The sequence below is a fragment of the Zonotrichia albicollis genome, chromosome 2, assembly GCF_047830755.1.
Source record: "Zonotrichia albicollis isolate bZonAlb1 chromosome 2, bZonAlb1.hap1, whole genome shotgun sequence".
In the NCBI taxonomy this organism is placed as follows: domain Eukaryota; kingdom Metazoa; phylum Chordata; class Aves; order Passeriformes; family Passerellidae; genus Zonotrichia; species Zonotrichia albicollis.
In genome coordinates this window covers 89376841-89396062 of record NC_133820.1, presented here as the reverse complement: position 1 = coordinate 89396062, position 19222 = coordinate 89376841, and the positions used below count along the sequence as shown (strand labels likewise).

The window sequence follows — 19222 nt, the reverse complement described above, 5'->3', positions numbered from 1 at the left end:
GTTTGTGTGATTGTTTCTCCTTTTTGTTCTTCTTGGTTTTTTGTCTCTCCATTAGGAAGAGGTAGCAAGTGACTCCCTGAACAGAGTTTTTCAGGGTTTTAAGTGTACACAAATTGAGCAAGCACTGTACACAAACATGGAAAAATCACATAGCAGTGCTCCTTTTGTTTGCAATTAAGCAATGTGGAGTCTAAAAGCAAATTCAGCTGCAACACCTCACATACATATGTACATCATGCAATAACTTAGGTCTGCTTCCTGCTCATGAGCAAATAACCTTCACCTAGGCCAAATACACTACAAAGATCCTGATCCATGCATTAATAACATAAAAATGTCAAGGTGGAAGGGTGGTAAATTTATTAGATTGAGAGACAAATAATGAATGGCATCATAATGAAGTTTTTCCTATTGAAAGCATAAATGAAAACAAAACAACAGAAACATTCTGAGCAGGCCATCAGAGGAGTATTTTTTAAAGGCCCGAGGAGGAGCCCTTCCTGCCTTCCCTGGGGTAAGAGCCCTCCTGGGGTTCCCATTGCCTCCTCCCCACAGGGCAAGGAGTGAGGCACAAAGCAGCCCCCTGGAAAAGGTCAGCCAGGCCCCACAGGAGGGATGCTCAGGGTTGGGGTGGGGGCATCCAGGCGGTGCTGGGAGGAGAAGAGGCAGAATTTGGCTGGTGAGACAGGGAGGAAACCCAACCCTACTCCCAGGTGTCCATCAAAGGGCAAGTGGTGACACAGTCACTGAGGGCAGCAAGAAAAATGTGGGTGCCAAGTAACGAAACAGAATTTTCCCCATGAAGCCCCACATAAAGGTGAAGATGTTTGCCTGGGAAAGCGGAGGATCCTTGGAGATTTCCCAAATTAGGCTATTGCTGTTGTCTGACAAAGTGGGTGACACTGGCAGCTCCCAGGCCCTTCACTGTGCACTGTCACAGAGCTGTGTCAGCTCAGAGATGTTCTGCCTTGGTATGGACACATTGTTTACAATTCCTGTCCCTGGGAAATGCTTCCAGCTGGCCCTACCGCCCATGCCTCCGCTGGGCCTGCTGAGTGTGGAGTCCTACAGTGAAGGTCAGAATATCCTTTAAACTGCACAGTACCACCAAACCCTTACCTCCTGCCAAGTCACTTGCTCGTGACTGCGGGGGGAAACAACTGCATGCCCTTGGCAGCCGTGCAGCCTTTGCTGTGCCACAGCACTCAGTCACACACGGGGCATCAGGGGCAACAAGCCTTGCTTCCCACCCTCTGCTTGTGTTGGTAGCTCTCTTGCAATTCTCTTCCCACTCTTAGCACCCATTTCACTCCTTGTCTCACTTTGGGAAATCTTTAGTGTGGCACTAACTCCACCTTTTCGCTGGAACGTTAGACTAAGTTTTTAACAGATTAATTATTTGTGTCACACTCTCAGGTTTGTTGTTGTTGGAATGGCTCTCATGGTATTAAAAGTCTTTTTTCCCAGTCCCACACTCAAAGAAGCAGTGGAGATTCCTCAGCTCTAGTTTTCAAGGTTGTTTATTTTCTCTTATCTAATACAGGCTTTTTCAGACCTGCGGAGGTCTGTCCAGCAGGTTGGGTTGAGGCACACTGCCCGCCCTTGGGGCAGTGTTATCTTTTTATACTAAAAACTACATGTACATTATTTACAATAATTTTCCAATACCTATCATCTATGTTAGACAGTTTGTCTCTACTCTAAACCAATCCAAAAGTGTCCCCATCACAGCAGAAGATGGAGGACAAGAAAAAGAAGGAGAAAGGCAGGACACGCCCAGATTCCTCCATCTTGCCTCCTGAACCCCCATTCTATAAACCCCAAAATTCTATATTTTCACCCTGTGATAAATTCACTGACATTCTACTCAAACTCTTGTGGCTTGTAACTCTTCACACAAAGTTAGTAATTATTTCCATGGACTAAAATGGAAGGCACAGGTGTTTTTGACTCTGTGCCAGGGTCTCGAGTCCTCCAGGGCAGTCAGAGGAATGGGCTGGGTTCTGACATCATACTGGCAACTCCAAGTCCAGTGTCTAATTGTTTAACAGAACCAAAAGTCTAAGTTGCACCAGAATTGTTTTCCACCACAAGGCCCTGGTGAAAAAAGTTTTAGTACTTTCTATCTGGGCTTGGTAAATGAGGTTGACAATTAAAACCAGATGAGAATATCTTTTTGGTAAACACTCTTTTTACCTTGAAAATACTGCAGTATCAGCAGCCCACTGGAAAGTATTTTAAATCATGACACATAAAGTTCTCACAGTGTAAGAAAGGTATTAAACCCTAATACTGGGAATGTCAGTTGCCACTGAAGAGTATGGTCAACTATTCAATAAGTGATTTTAAAGCACTGACTGAAAATACCCAGTTGTCAGCATTAAAAAGTCATATACTCATTCCTTAAAGACAGCAAATAACCAAAGAGTTAATTCCCTTCTAGCTGCACCTCTGTAATCGTTCCTCAAGTTTTGTAACATTTTATTGACTTTCATTGACAATGCCAGTCTTGGTCCCTGTTGAAAGGCAGCCCATTTCTGTTTAATCAGAAATGTCCTTGATCCTTGAACAAGGAAAATACTGGGAAACATCGTGTCTTCTGACAAAAATATACACATATATTGTGTACACATATCTTATTTATATTCGAAACAATTATTTAGGCAAAGTCAGAGGGGAAGCATACCGAACTTTGACCAGAATATAGCCAAGAAGAAGCCTTTTGACAATTTGGTGTATCTATAATTTTTTTTTTTTTTACTTCAAAGTGATGAACCTTTGAAATAAAAGATTTTTTTTTCCAACACCAGAATATATTTTGCTTTGTGTAGCCCTAAGGCTGCAGTGCATATGTGCATGAGACTCACTGTACAACTTATTTTTCCTTCAGCTGTCACACTCTCAGCAAGGTATGGAGCAGACTTTGGTAGATGACAGCAGGTAAGGCAAGGCTGACTGCAAATATAAAGTTCTTGCATTCATATCACTGGGAGCACAAATAGTTGCAAAGACAGAAGAAAAATCCCTTTCCAGCAATTATTTTACTGTCCATATGTATTGCTGTGGGAGTTTTTCTCTTGAGCTTCTAGCAATGAATTTTATTGTGGGAACTATTATTGTTAGATTTGGATAATATTTTTTAGAGAAAGGAGTTAACATGGCAAAAATGCTGGGTTTGTTTTTTCCCCATGCCAAAACCACTTTTCCCAGGTTTTTTATCTGACATTAGAATCAGGCTGGAGTGGGCACCTATGGTCATAAGCATTGCCGACAAGTTTCTGCACCCCCTGAGTGGGTGGCCAGCAAACTGCAGTGCTCACTTGGGAAATGGGGTTTGACTTCTGGTGCGGCCACCAAGGTTTTAAAGCTGAATATCTTGCTTCTCATGAGGACACTGTACCCTCCATGTTATAAGAAACAGAGGGTGAAGTGGGAGAAACACCCTCCAACCCTCTTGTTGATGCCACAAGACCATCAACAACCCTGCTGAGCCCAGCACTTGAGGATGAGCTTCACTGACACACTTGCTATGAGCTGCTGTTGAATGGAAAATTACCCTAAGTGGGAGATGGCACAGCCCAGCTGTTTTCATTAGTCTTCACTGCTGTGTCCTAAAAGAGAGACACAAAGCTCAGGAATATTTCCTTTCAGCATGGTAAATATGTGCATAGCTACGGTATGGCATCCATAGAGGCATTACAACCCTGCATAATAGTTCCATTTCAAGAGATATAAAAAAGGAAACCCTTGCATAATGTTTCATAATCACATATTTCATTCAAAATATGTCTATAAAGCCCAATTTTCCTGTCCTGCCAAACTTCTGCTCACAGTAAGGAAAAGCATGAGGCCAGCATAAGTCTCCCACATCTTTTGTTTGCCTGACAGGCATGTGGCTGTGCAATGAGCTGATAATCAAAGGCTTTACATCAGAACAGCCATAATTTTTCTGATCACTTCATAAAACATATAAGCCTTACAGAAAAAATTCAAGTTTGAGTCTATGCTTCCAAAGGAGGTCTGTGGGTGTTTTGGTTTTTTAGGTTTTTATTTGGTTAGTTGTTTGTTTTTTTTAAGGATGAAAACATTACCACCTAGTGGCAAGGCTTCAGAACATAGCAAACCTAATGTAAAATTTTGGATCAAAAAATAGGCATCCTGAGTTTCTGTGCTTGACAAAAAAAGAACAAGATGAAAAATAATTATGAATTCAAATGGGCAGCAGAATACTGGGTGCAGATATGTCTGTATAGGGCTAAATTTCTGAAATTCTCAAGTTGATTCCTGTGGCTTGACAGCTACAACTGCTTTATGCTGATTGTAAAATTTCATCCCACCTGAACTGGACAAACACAGCACATCCTGCAATTAACAAATAAAAGTGAGATGAGCCTTACAATTAGGAAACTGACCACAAGTTGTGCTTTTGCACATGGACTATTCAGACCAGGAAAATGAGGCTACAGGTGATATAAACAAGAGCTGATGCTGATGAGAGGAGCCCCCAAAGTGAAGTAGCAATCTCCGAAAGAAGAAACGAGTCTGGAAAAACAGCAGCATGTATCTGGCCTGAAGGCATAACCTGGCAGTGGGGCAGATGGAGGACACCACTGACAGCTTGCAGCCCATAATGCCTGAGGCTGTTAATGGAGAGCAGCAGCACAGCACAAACCAGCCCAACTTTCTGCTGGGTTGTCCCCAGTAGGGCCCGTCCCTGCTGAGAGGGATGGGGACACTTTGTGACCACAGTGCTGGGGTCAGCCAGGGAGCAGGTGGCTCAGGAAGCAGAGTAAATCTCCTGTTTCTTAAATAAGCCCCAGTTAATCCAGAGCCACTGCAGGTTGTTGTTCAGTGCGTCTCATCCATGAGAGCGCCCTATTTCCAAATGATCCTTTCCAGCTAACTACTATTGCCAATTACTATACATGGTTGAATTAATGAGGTTTCCCTTTATATTATCTAAACTCCTTGTTTAATTAGACTTATACACATGCCAACAATTTTACTTTTTTTTTACATACTGCCACAGTTTTGCACAATCGGTGATTAGCTGGATGTAACTCACTGAAGGAAGGTGTACATTGACTTCCTCTGGAGAAATTCAAGAACTGCCAGGCTGACATATAACCCTGACAGGGTTATTAATAGCACTGCCAATTTGATAAATCTGGCATTTTTCAAAGATTCTTCTATAAACAAGAATTTAATGCTTGACTAATGTCTCTGTTGGAGTAGGTATAGAGTGGGATTCTGAAGGAATGTAATCTGTGGCAGATGTGTATTTGTGAAATATCTCGCCCTCAGCATCTCTCTCAAATGATGTCCCAGTTGTGTAATTCTTCCATTCTGCTTTTCTCTTGAAATTGTATATCCACAGAAGACATTAATTATAAAGAAAATTCATGTCTCTTTTTGGAAACAACTTCTGGTCCTAGCAGTGAATCTTTGGGATTCAGACACAAATGGAAGAATTTGTGTAATTACTATATCAGAAAAAATGGCTTTTTTTTATGTCAGAAAAATTATCTTATGTGAAAAACCCTTTGAAAGGACACTATTTGAGAGAGCAACTGATTTTTATAGGAGACCACCAGCCAGATCTTTCGAGGAAGTCAGAAATTACTGTGATTTCCCCACATTGTTAAAAAATGTAGTTTACTGTGATGTACAGTGAGAGTTGTCCTCACTGTGACAGCAACTAATATTTCTTTATAGAGGACCTGATTCTTAACTTACTGAGAAAAAAGGCAAACAGTACAGGTCCTCCCACAGGTTGCAGTTTTGCAGGCATTTTTCCTGTGCATCGTCTGTTCTCCCAATGGACTGGTCTCAAAGGGACTCTGAATACATTATTAAAACATAAGTGTGATGTACTGACACTCTCAAATGTGGGAACTTGTCAGCAGCCTTTTGAAAGCTCCATCCCCAGTGCTTGGGGGACAACTGTGATGTTGCAGTTGTGAAGTGGTTGCTCAGCTGCTAGGGAGCTGCTGAGCAGAAAGGAAAGCAGCCTTACCTGCATGGCTTGGGCTGGCAGCCTTCCACTGTCAGGCACTGCCACAGAATTTGTTCTTCACACATAAGATGGATGGCCAAGAAATTCTCCTTTAGCCCCTCAGTAGCCAAATTTACTATTAAGTTGCCACAGATGAATGTGACTTTTGGAACAGATTTGCCTGGTGTAATTTAGCAGGGGCCCAAAACACATTTCAAAGACAGAGCTAAAACAAACCAATGAAACAAGCAAATAAAAGCATCTGTACCAAAACCACACCAGAAATACACACCTCATTAGGAGTTCCATATACCTTTCTTTAGGGACTAGGAACAAGGAATAGTTAAAATATCTTGTTTAGGAAGGAGAAGGCTCTGAGCATACTTGATTGCAGCCTTTGATTACTTACAGAGGGCTTATAAGAAGGCTGTAAGGGGGCTTTTTACAAGGGCATGCAGTGATAAGACAAGGGGCAATGGCTTTAAACAGAAGGACGTTAGTTTAGATTAGATATACAGAATAAATTCTTTACTGTGAGGGTGGTGAGTCACTGGAACAGGCTGCCCAGAGAAACTGTGGATGTCTCATCCCTCAAGTACTCAAGGCCAGGCTGAATGGGGCTCTGAGGAACCTGGTCTGGTTAAGTGTGTCCCTGTCCACAGCAGGGGCAGGGGTGGAACTAGCTGATCTCTGAGAGTCCTTTCCAATCAAAGCACATTCTATGATTCTATAAAAGTTATTTTCTACCTAAAAGTAGGCATTTTCTTATCTCAAAATAAAGTTTTCACTCAGTAGCAATTATGATCAGCAGTCACTCTTCCCTCACACCCATGTACACTTAACTAACATTTCAGCAGAGAAACCAAGAGGTTGCCCAGGGAAGCTGTGGATGCCCCATCCCTGGAAACATTCAAGGACAGTTTGAATGGGGCTTTCAGTAACCCGATCTAGTTGAAGATGTCCCTGCTCATTGCAGGGGCTCGGACTAGATGACCTTTAAAGGTCCCTTCCAATCCAAACTGTTCCATGATTCCATATGTTAGGCAAGAGTGACATCTACTGTCCATCAGCACCAGCGGCCCACAGGGGATGCAGTGCTGTCCCACTGGCTGAAATCCTCACTGAGAGGGACCAATGGAATGTCTTAGCTCATTTCCACCCTCAGATATTCTGATTGCATTCTCAGTTAAAATGAATGAGAGACAGAATTTTAGTAAATATTATTCAATCACGCAGACTTCTGGTTGATGAAGAAAAATGGAATTTGGAGCCGTAATTCCCAAGGCCAGGGCTCACATGACCAAAGCAGTATGTCTAGCAACTCAAAACTGACTGATCAAGAAGGTAGAAGCTCTCAGTATTTGGGGGTGTGTAACTAGAGAACCAAATCCTTTTTCATTTTGAAGAGGAATCTGCAGGCAATGAGAAGCTGAGCTGTGAAATCAAACTTAAATACATTGAAGCATTTTGATACTGACAATGGATACAATCTAATGTGTGAACAGATCCCAAGGTGTCCCCAAACAGACTTGTGTGTGACCTCTGCCCTGTCCTATGCTGAAATACCACAGCGCAGACCTGAAAAAAATTTGTTCCAATTAAAAACAAACCTGACAATTTGCTTATCAGGAATGAGATTAAACAGTAGAAGTATTTTTCAGACCCCAAGTCAAATTAAATGAGTAATTTCAGGATACAATTTTCTATCTAAATACAGGCTACTTTCTGCATGCGAATGCTCAACATAACCAAGCACACAGACATACATATCCAGATCTTAGGTATTAAGAAAGAATATAAAGGACTGCATAATACTGAGGACTAATAAAATAGAAAAATTAAGCTCTTTCAGCTGAAAAATTTGATTTTGCAGCCTCATGAGAAACAGTGAGTGAACAGAAAAGCCTGGCTGGTAAACAGAACTCTCCAGCTGTGGAAAGGATTAGATGCAACACAGGGTAGCTTTGCTATGAGGTCTGCCTTTCCTGAAGCAGTAGGACACTTAGATACTTCTCATTCTTGAAATGATGGCTTAGTCTTACCCTTGACTTTTACAGTTTGCGGATTTCATAGGAGCAAAAGATCCTGGAGTCAAGCAGGTTGGCAGGGGCATCAGGAGGCCTCCAGTGCAATTCCCTGCTCCAGACAGGGTTGGCACTAATTTCAGACCAGGTTTCTCAGGGCTTTGTCCAGCTGGGATTTATAAATCTCCGGGGACGGCACCTGCACAACCTCTGTGGGTGGCCTGTTCTACCTCCTGGATGTCTTGAGGGAGAAAAGATTTGCCTTACCGTGATCTCCAAAGGCTTCCAACAAAATTTGACTGGATTGCGGTTTTGGCCACAAAAAGGCAGTGATAGAGGCAACAAGGGAAGACAAGAATTTTGAAACAGCATCGGGACTGTGGGCCAGCTGAGCATGCAAGGTGAAGACTACACAGGCACCAAGAATATGCAGACACTGGCAGACTGGCTCAGGCACTGCTTGAGATGAAGATATGTTTCACAAGAGGTGATTGTTATGCTTAGATCTGCACCCTCATCTGTTCTTCCACTGAACATGCTCAGTGTTTGGTAACTGTGCTGGATGAGGATGTCATATGCAAGACTTTTATTCTTGTCTTCCAGTGAAAGGACACAAAGGCAAAGGCAGTCCATGGAAATTTTAGCTTTTTGTCTGGGCTAATCTTCCCACAGCATGAGATCTTCAAGAAAGAAAAATAAAACAAAGAAAAGACTAACATTTCTTATCTTGTTGTACAAGGCCTCACAAGTATTTTTGGCATTCTTCAATGATTTTGTTGTTTCACTCCAAGAAACATTAACAAAACATGTGGGAAAATAGATTGGCAACAAACTTATGTCTCTGGAATGTGGACATCTGACTTGCAGAGCTGCCATGCACAGGAAGGGTGTGGATCCATCCAGCATGCACCCATCTACCCTGTCCTGCAGTCACAGTTATATTTCCATGGGGGCAGAGATGTTACTCCAAGGGATAAAATAGAGGTGCAGGCATCCACCAGGTTTTAGCAGTGTGAGTTTCCCACTGAGGGCAGGAAGGAAGTGCTTGGAGCAGGAAGGGCAATGAATAGCCGGAAGAACACATGGTGTTGGTGCCTCAGCAGTGAAAACTGCTAAGCTGCCAATGCTCACAGGACAGCTGCACCCTGGGAATTTTCTGCAGAATCAAAGGAAAAGGAAAGTTTTTGCCAAAGGAAAAACTGTGTGTGTGAATGAAAATATATGTGTGTGTTTTGCGCATGTTTTAAATCGCCTTGATGACAACTAGTGAATGCATTTCAACAGTTGACCCTTAAAAATCTCTCAGCTGCAAGTATAAAATCTCTCTTTTGGGAAAAGAGGGGGCAACATAGCAGGAAGGAAGCCTGTGGCCAATGAAGTCAGATGATATTTGTTTGGGGAATCAAGGGCAATTAGTATCCAACCCCACAGATGCCCATAACACTTTTGAAACCTCATATCAGTCAATGTGAAATCTGGCAATCTGACAGATAACATCTTTGAAGTCTTCAGTATAAGAGACCCAAAACATAATGACCGAGCAATTTCAAAGTCATTCTTCACACAGCATGAAAATGGTTCAAAGCTGTTTATAGGGAGATTACACAATGGATCACATGGCTAAGCAACATCTCAATTTCAGCAAAGAATTTGAAATTACTAAATTATTTAAGAAAACCTCTCTCCAAGGAGAAAAAAACAACCAGGTTTTGGTGGGAATGACAGCAGGAGCATCCCATTTATTTTCTGACGGAAGGAGGCAACCTCTAACAACTGAATCACCTTAAGGTATTTGTATTTTGGCAGCAAGCTGGAGACCACATAGCCCAGCACAGTCACAGCTGAAAAGCAGGAGAGATACCCTGACAAGGGCTGTGCCATGGAGGCTTTCCTTGCTGAATTTGTGTGGCAGCAGTTGCTTTGCTGCATGACTTCACTGCTCTGTATGATAAAAGTGGGCAGCACAATACATTCTTTGTTCTGTTGCTGCTGATGCAGCATCAGCATGAGTATTTTGTGATTCTTAGACCCTAATAATTGCAATTTTTCTTTCTGATTTTCCTACTCTGGGTGATGGTTTCCTAGCCCAGTACATTTCTTATATTCCCATCTCCTCACCAGTAAGAGGTGGAGGGAAAGATTTTCTAAATTTTTAGAATTTTCAAGGGAACAAGGCTACAAGGATCTCTACTCCCATCTCTCCCCCATGGCAGGGCAGAAAGTGCCCAGCATCATCAGCTGGTGCTGCAGTCACAGTGAGAAGGAATGCCTTTGTGATCAGTGGAGAAAGAGACAGATTCACTGATTGCTGCAAGAGAATGTTATGGCTTGGAAGGGTGGAGCGTGCAGAACAGTCCACCCTGGACACCTGAGCAGAGTCCTGAGGCAGCTTGGGCAGAGCTGACTGGTGCATGCACTCTGGGGGTGCCTGGGGTGTCTGTGAGCCTGGCACTGCAGGCAGAGACGTGGCTCCAGCCAGAGATGCAGAAACCCAGCAGGGAGGCTGGAGGACATAAAGTTCCACCTCACAAAGCCAGTGGCAGGATGAAGAATAGGCAGAGAAGGTCAGATGTCATCCCAGAATGCCTAAGAGACAAAACAATCAGGAAGAAGTGTGAAAGGGGATTGGATTATTACATTTAAATATTTCCACAAACACAAAACAGCAATTGCTAAATGGGCTTCTCTCTCCTTATAGCAGAGACACACATGAAGAACTTGAAAGGCTGAAAGTACAAACTAGAGAGTCATACTAAAATCTAAATGTGATTTCAACCGTGGGCATGATTTGCCATTAGAACAAACTATCAAAGGAATAAGAGGATTTTCTCTCTCTCTCTTCAAATCAAAATTGTGCTTCTAGTAATAACTAATAAAACCCCGCATGTTTAATGCAAGTTATGGGAATTCAGAGCTAAAATCATATGGCCTTGAGTGTACATGGTCTTGGGGATACAACCTTTAGATTGTATTTTCTAGAGCCTTTAAACCCTATGAATCTGCCCTGCAAAGTTGTCTGACAATATCATCTCATGTTTCGCTGTGACTGTACTAATATTTATGCAAAAGCCACTCAACAGTGGTTCAAAATTTCCAAAGGTAAAGTGCCATATTACTATAGGTAATTGTTTTAGTAGCTACCCATCCCCACAAAGAATTACTTGTTCTTCACTGCCACCCTGGACTGGCATATCTTAAGCTACAGGAATGCCAGGAATCTCTTCCAATGAATGGGATCATGGCTATCACCTGTTTCTGTTTAAATATGCTCTCAAATAAACTAATCAGAGACAATCTCTAAAGCCTCAATGTCTTGCAAGGCATGTCACAACATCTCCCAGCATACCATTTATTCCTGAAGCTCTTTTCCAGCTATTGACAGTTTTTCAAAACCTTTTCCTGAACTACAAACACTAAATCTGAGATGAAGAATCCAAGTAATGAAGTCATTTTAATATAATTTGAATTGTAATTCCAGAACAGAATCCAGTCTTCTTCCAAAATACCACACCAGAGCAGAAAATAGTTTCTTAGACAATGAATTGAAAGATAATAAAAAAAATATCTCATATGTTGACAAGAACTCATAAATAAAATACAGAAAGTCCTTTATCCAGGTATACAGGGATAAGCTGGGACACCTAATTTCACAGACTTCCTCTCTCCATGACTCCCCATGTGCCCTTTGTAGCATGTACAATTTCCATGATGCAGAGTACTGAAATTAGTACCATCTGGCACCTGGTCACATGGTAAAACAGTGATTTCAACCCTTTCTGTATATAATAGTGGTTCATATCAGCTATTACTCAGGAATTTAGAAATCCCATAGTAATGCTCGCTCTCAAGGTGATGTTACATTATTTATACCAGAAAGAGTTAGGGAGAATAGATTGTTTATGACAAATAAGATGAAAATGGCATGCGAAAATTGCAAATACTGAAAGCATCAGGTAAACAGGACAGTTATGCAACCATTAAAAAAGTTATATTTATTAAATAGTTTGAGCCTGATTCATCATTACATTATGCAGCACATAATTGCTCATATCTCCAGGTTCACATCTCTTATCATCATGAGAAAGTAAACAATACCTTCAAATGAGATCTGAGATGAAGTTCAGTGCTGGAAAGGATTCAAATTTTTTTCAGCCTCATCTAAACATTTCTCTCTCAAGATAATAACTTTCCTACCTGTTCACAGAAGTTTGCAAATATTTAATCAAAATCAAATCTGGAATGCTTATGCTTTTGAAAGTGCTTTCTTTCCAAAAAAAGAGAAGCCTGGAACCAGCTTAAAGATCACTTCTCTGAAACAAGGTGGAAGTCCATGCAGACCAGTCAGCACAAGTCAAAATCTTTTAAAGAGAAGATCAAGGAAAACATGCAGATACTGGCACTACAGGAGATCTCTGCAATCATAAAATCATAGGATTATAGAATTAGTTGCATTGGAAGGAACCTTTAGAGATCATCTAGCTCCAAACACCATGTCATGAGGGCACCTCCCACTCAACCAGATTCCCATTTAACCTAGATTTGACCACTTCCAGGGATGAGGCATCCACAGCTTCTCTAGGCAACCTGTTCCAGTGTCTCACCACTCCCACAGTAAAGGATTTCTTCCTTAGATTTAATCTAAACCCTCCCCCTCTCAGTTAAAAGCCATTCTCCCGTGTGCTATCACTACCTGTCATAACAGGGTCACAGCAGGGTCATTGTAGCAAGAGCTACACACTGAAAAACAGACTCATCCCATAAAATCTTCAATGTCCACGCTGTGGTTACACTGGAATTTCTAGGTGGGCCATGCTCCCTCCAATTCACTCTGCACAGGCAGTGAAACCTCTGTTGTGAGACACATAAGAATAAGCACTTCTACCATCTCCAAAGGAAGAGGAGATTTGTGCCAGACCCTTCTTGAGAGCTGGTAATCACATTCAAGGAAGTGCTGGTTTTTCTCCTGCTTTCTTTCTTACTTATTTGGGGACTGTAAAATGCCCCAGATCACACTGTAGGCTGGGTATTTTTATTAACCATAATCAAAAGGAACACATAGTTTGACATAGACTTCTTCATTCATATAATCATGGAATAGTTAAGATTGAAAAGACCTCCAAAATCACTGTCCAGCCTTTGATTGAGCACCACCATGGTGACTAACTTAACACTGAGTGCCAAGTCCAGTTGTTTCTTGAACATTTCCAGGGATGATGACTCCTGTACCTCCTTGGGCAGCCCATTCCAGCATCTAATCGCCCCTTCAGTGAAGAAATTCTTCCTGATTTCCAACCTGAACCTCCCCTGCACAGCTTGAAGCCATTTCCTCTTGTCTGACCACTGAGTACCTGGGAGAAGGGGCCAACCCCCACCTTGCTACAGGCAGCTGCAGAGCACAAGTTTTAGAAAGTGATAAAGTTCCCCCTCAGCCTCCTTTTCTCCAGACTAAACACCCCCAGCTTCTTCAGTTACTCCTCACATCACTCAGTATCTAGACTCCTCTGAGTAAGATTCACGTTCCTTCCCTGGACACGCTCCAGCTCCTCAGTGTCTTCCTTGCAGTGAGGGGCCCAGAGCTGAAGGCAGCACTTGAGATTGGCCTTGGCAGGGGTGAGTACAGAGGGACAATCACTGTTCTGTCCTGCTGGCCACACTACTGCTGATACAGGCCAGAATGACCTTTGCCTTCTTGGCCAATGGCACATTCTGCATTATGGGCAGCTGGCTCTTGACCAGTACCCCCAGATCCTTTTCTGCCAGCCAGTTTCCCAGCCACTCTTCTCCATGCCTGGAGTGCTATGTGGGATTGTTGTGGCCCAAGTGCAAGACCTGGAACTTGGCCTCACTGAACCTTCTAAATTTTACTTCAGCCCATCAATCCCCCTCTCCAGATCTCTCTTCAAAACCTTTCCTCTGGCCTCAGGACAAGTCAGCAGAAAATGAATGCATCATGTAACATGGTCAGGGTAGTTATTTGTCATTCATGCAATCCTTTTCTTCATCAAAACCTACCTCCACCTTGGTTGCCCCCACAATCACATGGCCTTAAATATCTCTCCCAGGCACAAGACCCATTTGAGCCCTGGTTTCACAGTCCTTGCTCTCCTCAGTGTCAGATCCACCCATGCAGAGGGACAAGAGGTTCCCACTTTGGAGAGCTCTGCTCTCTGGAGAGGCAAGGGTTTTGTCTGAGCTCTCAGCATGCACCAAGCTCTCTGCAGAGAAGTTCCCGCCAGTTCAAAACCTTGCTCTTTCTGCATCCTTCCTCCCATCTCCCACCTCTCCTGTGCTCTGGGACTTGGAGGATGGGTATTCCTTGAGACAGGCACTGAGCTGGTGCTGCCTCTCACTGCCTGAGTGCTGCTGGTCTGCCTTCCACACTGAGGCTGGAATCAGCCCTGGCAAACCACTCCAGCCCAACTGGGCAGGGTAAAGGCAGTCCCAGTCCATTCTGAGTGAGACAGGGTAGGTCCCTACATCCCAAGCAGGTGTTGGAGGTCAGATGGGAGGACAGGTGACACCAGGACAGCCCTGCTGCTGGGGACATGGCTGCTAGTCTGCAGGTAGGTGAGAGGGGGCAGAGCTGCTCTCACTTAGCACCATGGAGCCCATGCTGTCCTCACCTGGCAGAAACCTGGGAACAGAGTCAGAACATTCCCACAGCTTGCCTGATAGCCCAGGGGGGCTTTCTCAACCAGTCTCACTGCACAAACCTGTGGAATTTAAAAGAAAACTCTGCCAGCTTGAGTAAGATACTTAAAAAACCAACTGTGAAGAAAAGACAACACTAAGGGTTTATAAGTAAAATGCATATTTTGATTTAGAGGTAGGAACTTGGAGGCAGGGCAAACTGGAGAGAGATGAGTAAAGGGTTACAAGATAATGGAAGTATGGAACAAATTAAACTTACCTGAGATGCACCCAACACTTCAGTGCTCTTTCTGCATGAAAATATCTCCTGAATTATAAACGATAAGGAGGGCTCACATCTCAATCCCAAAGTATATAATTTGTGTCTTTTAAATCTGAGTCAGTTGAAGAGTTGAACACTGCAAGCCAAATTCTATTTAATTTATTCAGCAACACATCTGTGTGAAATATAGTCCAATTACAGGCACTAGGTTACTTTGCCATGGCTGCAGCCATTTGGCTTTTATTTCCAGCAGGCTGTAATTAAATTATAGCAGTGCAGAAGCAGACAAGTTTCTCTTATACGTGACTGCAATTAAAGACATGCAATCACAACATTTTTTTAAAGTGACTCCAATCAATTGGTTACAGTAAAAAATACCATGTAATAAAGCAGTGACTCCACCATTAAGACTGAAAGAGGGTTTCTACTTCAATAATCTAGTTCCCTTTTAGTACGAGTTCTGCTTTTAGATAATTTATTTAAAGTTCATTATGTGTCTACAGCATATATCATTTGCCCTCAGCCTGGGCTGCAGAAGTGCCATTATGGCCAATTACTTAGTGTGATAAAATCTGCCATGGTACAAACTGTTCCTTAATTAGATTTAAGTTTTGTCTAAATTCTATTTGTAATTCAGACAGCAAAATAACAAGGCCAACAGCAAAGACTCACTATCTTCTTCCTTTGGTCCCTGCTGTAACCTTAGGGCAGTGCAGAACTGACGCCCCACACCCACGTGCCTTTCTTGCAATGCTTGTGCCCATTTTGTGTTTCCATATCCAGTGCAGGGCTTGGGGTGTGGTCTGGTCTCTGGGGGAGTTCCTTGACCTGCATCCAGCCACAACACAGAGCACATGGATAGTGAAGGCTCCAAAAGCCCCTGAGGGCAAGTGGCCACCAGTAGGGACTACATGGTTAACTGCCACTGATGTGCTTTTTGGTCATCACAGGCATTTGCCCTCTGGCCTCTATGGTTTGCTACAACAGCACGCTGGTTGGGGGTGAGCAAACTGCTGACAGAATGAAATTCTCCTAAAACCACAAAGGAAGTGGTGTGGGGAGCAGCTCCCAGTCATGCCCTCCAGCTGGCTCCCTAGCTGTGTGCTAGGAACAGCGGGATGGGCACAGCCCTGGTGCTCCCAGCGTGAGAGAGCACAGCACAGCTTAGGCAGGGTGTAGCTGCCAGCCTGGTTAACCATTAGCCACAGCAGAGGCTTCCGTTTGGTTTGGGAATGATGGCATTGCTGCACAACTAGGAAATAGAACCACTGGATTTAACCAAACTAGTCCTGCACCATCCCCAGCCGTGACAAGGGGTTTAAAACGGTTTTGCTCTTTAAAAACCATTGCCAGTATTTGGCATACATCTTTTCCATCTCCAGCTTCAGTTTTCAAAGTATCTTAAATATGTTTGAACCAAATGTTCTATACAAATTTGAATCCAAATCCTGCAACCTTTTTCTGTGTGATCTCACAAGTGAGGGTAGAAGCTACAGCAAGAAAATTCAGAGTGAAACAAGAAACAGAAACAGTGATTCAGTAGGATCCATTTTAACTAATCCAGGCCACAGTAATTTGAGGACAGGCATCATCCTATAAGAAGCTGCATTCCTCTGGAAAAAATTTATGCTAGATGTATTCATTTTCTTCCAGCAGAACATTTGCTCCATTTTAGAAGAGGGTACTTCTTCACAGAAAATGTATTTACTGAATGCCATGTTAACACTTATTTGCTATGTGCATCAGTGACTGTCTATTTTCTGCTGTAGAGACTGTATACCATGCTGGCTTTATGTTCCTCAAATCCTGCTCATGCCCCATATTGCATCTTGCAATTGGCTGCTTTACAAAACTGGATGAATTTATTTTGATGTTTCAGGAAATTTCCATCTAAGACTAATGTCAAAGCAAAACACCATTTAAAATTTTTACAGGGATGAAAATTTACATAACAGCTAACGACAAGCCTAAAAATAACTTATTTGTTGGCAACATCAATCTTGTTAATTAATTAAAATAATGAAATATCCCTCTACCACTGGTTTCCAAGAAGCAAGAAGAAAAATGTAAAAATATCAACCAACTCAAGTAGCAAAAAGAATGTGAAAACACTTCAACATCTACTTTTTGTTTTGTTGGGGGTTTTTTTTGGGTTTTTTTGTTTTGTTTTTGTGTTTTTACTTAAACAACAAGGCTGCAAATGCCTTTTATGGAACAGTTCTGTTCTGGAAATTACCCTCTATACTTTTGGTCAGTAACACAATACAACTAATCTGTCCCTCTTCTCCATTTGACCCCTGATGAGAGCAGAAAGTGAACATTGTATATGAGGGCACACGCCTCAAACACTGTGGAATCCCTTATATTGCAGCTTCATTGTGTCTGTGTTGGCCCTTTCCTGAAACATGCATTTTAAAATAAAAATTTGGTGTATCTAGATATGATAAAAGTCTTCTAGGTCAAGATCAATTCTTATCAACACAGCAAGGTCTTTCCTTATTCATAAAAGTCACTTTAATTGGAGCACTGATGAGCAGCTAAAAGGAAAGACCTGATTATAAGTTGTTTTTAATGAGAAGTGAGGAGTCTTACCTGTCAGTGAACACCAAACATTTCTCTCTTCTTTAATAGCTAAGGAGAAAAAATGAACACAACAAATGACAACTTAGCCAACTCCATCACCCAGCAAGACACTGAAGTTGATTTTCCCAAATGCACTGTGTGGAAGTTGGTCTGAAGAGTTTGTATCTCCACATTATGTATAAGATGGTCTTCCTGCTGGGCTTCCCGGGAAGTTTCATTGTTGTTTGTGTTTATAGCTTCAAGATGAGACTTGAAAGATCAGCATCATAATCAGGCTGAACCTGGCACTCACAGATCTCTACCTCACTGGCCTTCCCTTCCTGATGCACTACTGTGCTACTGGGGAACAATCAATTTTTGGTGAATTCATGCGCAAGTTCACCTGCTTCAGCTTCTTCTTCAAATTGTGCTGCAGCATCCTCTTCCTCACCTGCTTCAGTGCCTTCATGGTGATGTTTGACACCATGAAGTTCTTTCACATCCTGAGGAAGTGGTAGACAGCCATGGCTTGCACAACCATTTGGTTGATGGCACTGGAAGCTGCCAGCCCTGTCAACTTCTCAATCTCTTGAAAAGGAATGCAAAACTTAAGGTCTTCATGCCTCAACCTGACCAGCTCTGCAAACCTGGGCACAATCAGGTGGCTGCTGACCAGCCTGGCCTTCTTCCTGCCCTTACTGATAGTAGCTCTGTCCTGTGTACTCATCATTTGCACCTTAGCCACTAGCCCCACACAAACTTGCTGCAAAAAAAGGCTCTAAGACTTGCTGTTGTCCTCTTGGTGGTGTTCCATGTGTACTTCCTTCCCTTCCATATCTTTTGGGGGCTCTCTTGCCCAAGCTTGGAAGAAAAACTTTCCCAACAATATTAGAACGGATAACATAAGCAGAAATCTTTTAATGAAAGCTTTCATTAAAAGACTGCTCCTCATGTTATCAATTCTAACGTTGTTGGGAAAGTTTTTCTTCCAATCTTAGGCAACTGCTCAGGTTAACTACAGTTGTGTCCATCAGCTATCACATGGAGAATAAATCCACTCTGCCTACTGTGTCTCTCAGCCACCAGCTGCACTCAAAACATGTGGCAACATATTGCTTTATATTGTGGTGGGAGACAACTTCCAGCAAGCCATGCTCTCTCCTTCAAGGTCTAAGTGGAGCAAATACATCCAGGAGCAAAAACTACATGACCAAGTCAGCTTAAAGTTGTGGAGTCCCTTGAAGTAAATTCCAGCAAACCCAGGATGGCTTTGGTGCTCTAAGCTCCTAAGACAGTTGTGTTGGTATGACAGCAAGAACTGCATCTGACTTTGCCCTCTCCCTGCAGCAGAGGACTTGTCAAGAAGCTTTCCTGGAAACAGGTTTATATACATCTCTCCTAGCAACCAAAGAAAGAGGAGGGAAAAGACAACACTGTAAGCCATCCTGAAGGCAAAATTTAAAACCATCCAGCCAGACTGTTCCCAAACAGTCTGGGAAACACAGGGTTCTCTTGTTCCAGGCTTTGCTATTGATTACGGAAACATTGAGAGCTTAGTCTGGACATGAGAACAACTTCCATTGATTTCAGTGTTGCCACTGATGTAGTGCTTTGTTTATTACAGCCTAAGTAAAACACAGCACATATTGCCATGATTGCTGAAACCACTCAATTGCACACCTAGAATGCTCCTAGATAAATCAGATGCTTTCAGATTGGGTGGAAGTT

At 42.6% G+C, this 19222-nt stretch overlaps 1 pseudogene; it reads left to right on the top strand.

Annotated features, from left to right (window-relative positions):
- The first annotated feature begins 17644 nt into the window (after positions 1-17644).
- On the top strand, positions 17645-18741 carry LOC106629753 (2-oxoglutarate receptor 1-like; annotated as a pseudogene).
- The last annotated feature ends 481 nt before the right edge of the window (positions 18742-19222 follow it).